The sequence below is a fragment of the Arachis hypogaea genome, chromosome 18, assembly GCF_003086295.3.
Source record: "Arachis hypogaea cultivar Tifrunner chromosome 18, arahy.Tifrunner.gnm2.J5K5, whole genome shotgun sequence".
Lineage (NCBI taxonomy): Eukaryota > Viridiplantae > Streptophyta > Magnoliopsida > Fabales > Fabaceae > Arachis > Arachis hypogaea.
This window is the reverse complement of record NC_092053.1, coordinates 54,530,729-54,538,894: the sequence shown is the minus strand read 5'-3', so window position 1 is coordinate 54,538,894 and position 8,166 is coordinate 54,530,729. Positions and strand designations below refer to the sequence as shown.

Here is an 8,166-nt window from a genome sequence, read left to right as displayed (position 1 = left end):
ATCGTTAGCTTCCACGTTAACCAAGTTAACGTGGAAGTTAACGTGACTCTTGGGGGTTGTGTGGTTGCTTCAACGTTAGTGACAATGTTGAGTGTCACTAACGTTGTCGACAACTCTTCATCCTCTACGTTAGTTCCCAGGTTAACCAAGTTAACGTGGGAGTTAACGTGGTACTTTGCACCATAGGCCAACGTTAGTGACAATGTTGAGTGTCACTAACGTTGGCTTCTCTTCCCCCCTTTAACGTTAGAGGCCACGTTAACTAGGTTAACGTGGCTTCTAACGTGGCCACTTATGAGTAATTGCCAACGTTAGTGACAATGTTGAGTGTCACTAACGTTTGCTCAACTTCTCTTCTCCACGTTAGAGTTCACGTTAACTTGGTTAACGTGACTCTCTAACGTGGGCATTGATGGCTTTTTTGAGAGTGTTATTGGCAATCACTTTTCTCATTAATCTTGCAAGTTACCTCCCCTTTTCTTGCTTCTTTTTGGTCCTGAAATCAAGCAACAAAGTGCATCAAAGCTCTAGTCCAAGTCATGAGTAATGCAACATAATATTTGTCACTAAACTTATGCAAAATCCTCATGAAATCATGTAAAATACACAATGTATGCTTGAGTCAAGGCATAAGTGAATATTTACCCAAAACTAGCTTATTTCCTAAAGAAATGCATGAAACTAACCTAAAAATAGTAAAGAAAAGGTCAGTGAAACTGGCCAAGATGCCCTGGCATCACAACACCAAACTTAAAGCTTGCTTGTCCCTAAGCAAGTACTGGAACAAGAAAATGATGAATGGAATATCCAGAGGAATGAGTCATTCTTGTGGAAGTCATGTTACTGATTTTATGGTGGTTTCATGCATAGCAACTTAGGTTCATTCCATTACTAGCTTTCAGACCTTTATCATGTCCCTAAACACTTACTTTGTCTATATCCCATGAGACTTTTATTCATTGATCCTTTTATTGTTATTTCAAGGGTTATTTGTGTTATTTAGGCTAAGTGCTCTGTAAGGGGGCAACTTTTTAAGATAAGCTTTCAGCCAACACTCCCGAACCAGTTAGTTCAAGGTGCTAGGTGTTGAAGCACCCCTAAGGACTTACTCCCTCAAGTCTCTCCCCCATACATACACACTACAGGCATTTAGTTTATTTATTTTCTTTTCTTGAGACCTTGGTGTCCAGCACCTCTTTGGGTTACTAAGTGTTCTATAGTGAAGGTTACTCTTGATAGTGGACTTTTAGCTGATAATCCCGAGTTAGTTAACCCAAGTTACCAAGTGATAAGGCACCCCTAAGAGCTTATTCATCCAAGTAGATCCCTCACACAGGAGCACCACAGACATTTGCCTCAAGATTAAAACCATTGATGCCTAGCCTTATTGCTTACTCTTTTTCTTTTGTTTTTCACTTCCTTTGTTCTTTCCCTTTTCTCTTATTAGGATCTTATTATTAACTTAGTCTCATGAGTGTATCCAAAGCAAAGTATTCAGGCCAGATGGTTGTCCTCCTAGCCTTGTGGTTGAACCAACTTAGCTAACTTATGACTACCCCAAAGATTCATGAATGCACTTCCACAATATGAACTCCACTCTGGTCTTTTAAAAACATAATCCTTCTCTTCTTCAATTTGATTTAAAAAAGGGACAAGCTTACAAGAAAGGGAAGTAATGATGCAGTGACATAAAGACCAGTGCACATAGACTCTCTTCAATACCAAAAACTAAAAATAACATGATTTGAAAAAGGTTTAAACATAACATGGAAGCAAGTTATATTTCATACAAGATCTTCCTTATTTAAAACACAGAGAAAGACGTAACAAAGAAGGAACTCCACCACCTTTTACTGTTGTGGGTGTCCACGCTCTTTTCCTTGCTTGTCCTCCTTGTTTCCTCTTGCATTTCCTCGCATCCGTGCCAATCTTGCTTGCTTCCAATCCTCAAGTGCCTTCCTCACTGACTCATGACTCTCTTCCACCCTTTGTCTTTCCTTCCGTGCTAATTCATCCTTCATTTCATCATACTTGGCTATTCCTGGATGCAATATTGGCAGCTGTCCTACTAAGTAGCCGAGCCTGGCTTGAGTATTTATCTGATGTCCTGTTTGACTCATGTAAACTCCTTCTGCGAATGCCCTTTGCTCGTCCAATAGTTCTGCCTGTTCTATTTGTCTTCGATGCATCTCATGTATGTGTACCCCTTGATGTGCTTGGATGTTGATTAGCCTCTGGGTGGATTCTTGTTGCTCGTTTTGCCATTGTTCCATCCTGTTGAATGCTTCTCCCCATTTTTGTCCTTGGCTTAGTTGCTGTTCCATCATTTGCCTTTGCCACTCATCTTGCTGCCCCATTATCTGTAGTTGAAGCTCTTTCTGTGCTCCTTGGCTTTCCAAATATTGTCTAGATAAGCCATCAATAGCTTCCTGTAATTGGTGCATGTCCAAGGTCTGTGGTGCTTGTCCCTCTAAGACTTGTCCTTCAACTACTTGAGGAGCTGTCCTCTTTCTTTGCTTCCGTTGAGGCAGGGGGAGTGCTGCAGCATTCATCCTTCGGACCGTTATTGGAATGCCTTCCTTTATCCAAACGGGGTCCTCATCTTCAAAAACCACTCTAGCTTTCTTGCATATTCGGTAAATGGTGCTGGGGTAACCTAATGTTCCTCTTGAGTCGCTTTTCTCTGCCATCTTTCTAATTCCTTGAGCTATGATCTCATGAACTTTGATTTTTCCTCCCTTGAGTATACAATGCAACATTGTTGCTCTCTCGAGATTCACTTCCAAGTTGTTTGCAGCTGGGAGAATAGACCTCCTTACTAGCTCGAACCACCCCTTAGCTTCAGGAGTGAGATCTGTTCTCTTAATGAACTTTGGTTTATTTCCTGCACCCCTTTCCCAGTCAGCTCCTGGTACACAAAGGTCTAGTAAAAGCTGGTCATAATTGAGGTTGTTGTCCAATCTTGAGTGGTAACTTTCTTCTTCAAATGGTATAGACCGTAGCTTCAATGCCCTCATTACACTCATGGGACCAAAATCCACCATTGTTCCTCTCACAAAGCTTGTATATGACTCATCTTTCTTATCATACCTGACTGCATTTGCATAAAATTCTCTTACGAGATTTGCATTCACCTTAGTGACCGGGTCAGTGAGGAGCTCCCATCTTCTCCTTTCTACCTTCTCTGTGATTTCGGGGCATTCAGTCTTCTTAACTTGAAATCCCAGCTCATAAATAATTTCCTTATCAACCATCCACCCGTATTGCAATGCATGATTCAAGCTTCTAAATCTCTTCTCATCATATGGGTGTTCTTCCATGGGTTTCTTCCCCTCCCTTCTCTTAGAACTTGAAGATGCCATGAATGATGATTTAATATGTGAAGGTGGTAAGGTTGTGGAGACTTTTGGTTGTTTAGGGTTTTATGGCAATGAGGAGAGTGAGGGGAGGAATGTTTATAATTGGATAGGGGGTGTATTGTATCGAAATGAAGAGTGGTGAAGGTGTGTGATGACAATGAAGGGTGGTATGGACAAGGGTTGTTTATATAGAGAAGTTGTGAGAGAATGGAGGGTGTAGATTGATGAAGTGGTCACTTGATGGACGGTTGGGGTTATGCATGGCTAGAAGACAAGGATCATCACTTTATGATGGGGATTGCTCGGTCTTCTAAGGGTCCCTTTTTTCAATGTTGCATGGCAACATTTTCCAATGTATTCCCTCTTTAGAACAAGTGTGTAACCCCTCTTCTTTAAGTGGCGAAATCTCCGCCATTTAATTGTCCCATCAATCCCTTTTTATGCTTCTTTTCCTTTCCTATAAAGATTTGAAATAAGGAAATTAATATAAAAAAAATTAAAACTCTACGGCTAGAATAAAATGAAAGAAAGGATTTGATTGTTTGTTTATGAGTTTCAACTAACTAACTAACTATTGGTGGTTCCTTATATGCATTTTGGTGGCACCATGGGGTGACACCAAACTTAGTTTGAAGCAATGTGATGAAAAGTTTTGTTCAAGCTCCCAAGACCAGCATGCATCTTGGTTTGCTTTGAACACCAAACTTGTTCTTCACTATATACTGCATGATAAAGAATTCACCAAGTGTTTGTCAAGTTTGGGTTGAAATCATAAAGATTGACTTATTCATTATCATCTGAAAGCATATAAAACATGGATTGCCTCCCATGAAGCGCTTCTTTAGCGTCACTAGCTTGACGTTTTTCTTTCATCACGGTGGTTGGTAGTGCTTAAAGTCCTCCTCTCTTGCTGTGGACTTGTATCCATTGGTTGGATCAACGATCTCCACATGTTCTAGGGAAAGAACTCTGTTGATAGTGAAGACCTTAGGTAATTGAGATGGCACAGTAGAGAGATTAGGGAGAATATCTGGGAAGTAAGCTGAGACAACTCTATCCCCTGGAGAGAAGTCTTCCGTAGGGATCTTCTTGTTCCTCCATCTCCTTGGTACCTTCTTCTTTGTTTCTTTTGAGGTTGCCTTCCCCTTGGTGACCTCTTTTCTCCAAGGAGTTGTGATGCTGTCTTCACCTGCCTCTAGAGGTTTGGGTTCCTTCAACTTTTCCTTGAGCTGTGGCAATTGCTGTTTTCCTTGTTTGTCAGTTAAGGGGGTCTCAGAATGAACTGGCTGTGCTTCAGTGCTTGTTTCCTCCTTCAGTGTCTCATTATCATTTGTGCTTAGTTCCTTGTCCTCTTGATCTGTTTCTTGTGAGAGTTTGAAAACATTGAAGCTGAGTCGTTCATCATGGATTCTCAATATTAGCTCCCCTTTCTCTACATCGATAAGTGCTCTGGCCGTAGCTAGAAATGGTCTTCCCAATATGATTGGGTGAGTGTGACTTTCTTCCATGTCCAGAATGACAAAGTCTGTTGGGAGAAAGTACTTCCCAACCTTTAGCAACATATTTTCCACCACTCCTATTGCTTGCTTTTGAGTTTTGTCAGCCAGTCTGATAATGACATCTGTGGGCATTATCTCATTGATCTGCAGCCTCTTCACCAGGGATAAGGGCAGTAAGTTGATGCTGGCCCCTAAATCACATAGTGCTCTGTCGAACATGTTTTCTCCTATGGCACAAGGTATATGAAAACTTCCTGGGTCTCTTCTTTTTGTAGGCAACTCAGGTTGAATAAGGGCACTACATTCCTTGTTCATCACTATAGTCTGCCCTCCCTTGAGTGAGCTTTTCCTGGGAAGAAGTTCCTTCATATACTTGATGAATGCAGCCATTTGTTGAATTGCCTTGATGAATGGTATGTTCACATGCAGAGATGCAAACAAGTCTAGGAACCTTGAGTATATTCTTTTTCCCACAGCACCATTGAGCAGTTGAGGGAATGGTGCATAGAGCTTCAGCAGCTCTTGTTGTGAGATTTCTGGTTCTTTGTGATCTCTATCCTCCTCCTTTGTTGAGTTGTCTTCAGGTTGTTTGCACATTTTGCCTTGCTTGTCTTCAATCTCTTGATCACTTGTAGTGACCATTTTGCAATCTTCCCATCTTACTTTTTTTGCTTCTCCCTTGGGGTTTTTCTCAGTGTCACTTAGGAAGCTATCAGTAGGTTTGGGAATCTTCTCAGCTAAATATCCCACCTGGAATTCCAGCTTCCTAATGGTTTCTCCCTGGTTCTTAATATTGGCTCGCACCTCCTCTTTGAACACCTTATTTTCTTGAATCTCTTGGCATATTCCTTCAAGTAAGGCTTCAATCTTAGAGAGCCTGTCATCAATTGATGAGTGGTTCGGAGCAGATGTGCTGTTTTAGTTTTGATAAGTATGTGGAGAAGTGTTGTTGTCGGGGTGTTGAGATGTCCTCTGGGTGAATTGTTGGTGAGCTGCATTGTTGTTGGAGTTGTAACGTCTCTAGTCTTGGTTTTGATCTTGCTCACTTCCCCACCCAAAGTTCGGGTGATTTCTCCATCCAGGGTTGTAAGTCTTGTAGTATGGATCATAGTTTTTCCTTGGTGAATTCCCAATGTAGTTGGCTTACTCCTAACTCCCTTCTGCTTCTTGGTTTACTCCTTCTTGTGTTGTTGATGAAGTGGAGATTGCTGCTACTTGGTTCATCTCCATCTTCTTGGTGAGGTCAGCCAGCTGCTGGGTAATGAGCTTGTTTTGGGCCAACAGAGCGTCTATATTGTTTAGCTCCATCACTCCTCTTGTGTTCCCTCTTTCGGAAGCATAGAAGTAGTCGTTTTCTGCTACTGTTTCAATAACATCTATGGCTTCCTCAATGGTCTTCTTCTTGTTCAAGGACCCTCCAGATGAATGGTCTACTGCCTTCTTTGACTCATAAGAGAGCTCTTCATAGAAAATGTGCAGCTGGACCCATTCGTTGAACATGCCAGGTGGACACCTCCTTGTTAAGTCTTTGAACCTCTCCCATGCTTCATACAGAGTCTCACCATCCTGTTGCCTGAAGGTTTGAACCTCAGCTCTCAGCCTATTGATTCGTTGAGGAGGGTAGAATCTTGTTAAGAATTTGTTCACCACATCCTCTCAAGTTGTCAAGCTCTCCCTTGGGAAGGATTCCAGCCACTTGGCTGCCTTGTCTCTGAGTGAGAAAGGAAATAAGAGCAATCTATAGGCGTCAGGATGAACACCATTAGATTTCATTGTGTCACATATTCTCAGGAAGGTGGTCAAATGTTGGTTGGGATCTTCTTGAACACCTCCTCCAAACGAACAGTTGTTCTGAACAAGGGTGATGAGCTGTGGTTTAAGTTCAAAGTTGTTGGCATGGATTGTTGGCTTTTGGATGCTACTTCCACAATTGCCTGGGTTTGGATTAATGTAAGAGCCCAAAACTCTTCTATCCTCCCCAGCATGATTTGCTCCACCTCCTCTGCCATGGTTGTGAGTCTCTTCTTCATGATGATTGTCCATGTTTTCTTCCATGTTTGGTTCAAAGTATTCCTTAAACTGTTCCTCTTCTTCTTCAGCACCAGCTACTCGTTTTCCTTTTGCCTCCCTCCTTAGTCTAAGGAAGGTTCTCTCTGGTTCAGAATCAAAGGAAGTTGAAGCTCCGCTTCTTCTCCCTGTCATACAACCAACAAGTACAAGCAGAGAAAATAGGTGCAGACAGTATTTGTGTTAGAATTGATGTTAGTTGTGGGTGATGCAATATATCAAACAGTTAATGGGTTAGCAAACAGAATTGAAAATAACAAAGAAAAACAAAAGAGTAGATGGAGAAAGGAAGAAGTTTAGCTGAAACAAAAAGTAAATCACTAAAACAGAAAAATGAAATTCACAAAATAAAATTCTCAATCTAGTGATCTTCCAATCTAATCATTGTTGATGCACAATCAATCCCCGGCAACGGCGCCATAAACTTGATGCGGGGAAAACTTGTCTCACAACAAATCTCCCTTCGGCAAGTGTACCGAATTTGTCGTCAAGTAAAAACTCACAATAGAGTGAGGTCAAATCCCACAGGGATTGATTGATCAAGCAACTTTAATTAGAAGAATGTTCTAGTTGAGCGAATCCAGAAATTGGGTTGAGAATTGCAGAAAATAAAATGGCGGGAATGTAAATAACAGAAAAGTAAATGCTAGAATTAAAGGACTGGAAGTAAATGACTGAAAATAAATTGCAGAATTATAAATGGGAATGGGGGATTTGCTCATAAAAGTAAATAGCAGAAATTAAAGAGAATGGGTAAGATCAGAGATGGGGAGTTCATTGGGCTTAGGAGATGTTGTAATTCTCCGGATCAAGTTCATTTTCATCTCTTCCTCAATCAATGCACTCATTGATCTCCTTGGCAATCTTAAGTGATTGAATTACAATTTCTTGCAATTCAATCTCTCAAATCTTGATCAATAGCCAATTCCTTGGTCAATTGCTCATGAAAAGAGATGAAGTATGGTCACCGATTATACCACATGCATTTCCCAAACCAAGTATTGAGAGGGTTATAGTCACATACCCATCCAAACCCAATTTGGTCCAGCATGAGAAAGTATTTCTAGCTTGATCTCTTCATTCCTCTTTCAAGGTTCAAAAGAGATCCAAATTTGAATAGCTTCTCTTCCAAGATAACTACTCAATTGGATGAAGACCGAAAGCTTTCAAGTAAAATCAAAAGGAAAGATAGAAGAAGAATAATGAAAATTAGTATTGATCCATCAAATTACAACAGAGCT

At 41.0% G+C, this 8,166-nt stretch overlaps 1 non-coding gene across 1 annotated transcript; it reads left to right on the top strand.

Annotated features, from left to right (window-relative positions):
- The first annotated feature begins 6,356 nt into the window (after positions 1 to 6,356).
- LOC112773657 (small nucleolar RNA R71) lies at positions 6,357 to 6,460 on the top strand. The gene has a single exon (XR_003188196.1). It is a non-coding gene; the product is annotated as a small nucleolar RNA R71 (small nucleolar RNA).
- Positions 6,461 to 8,166: the final 1,706 nt, after the last annotated feature.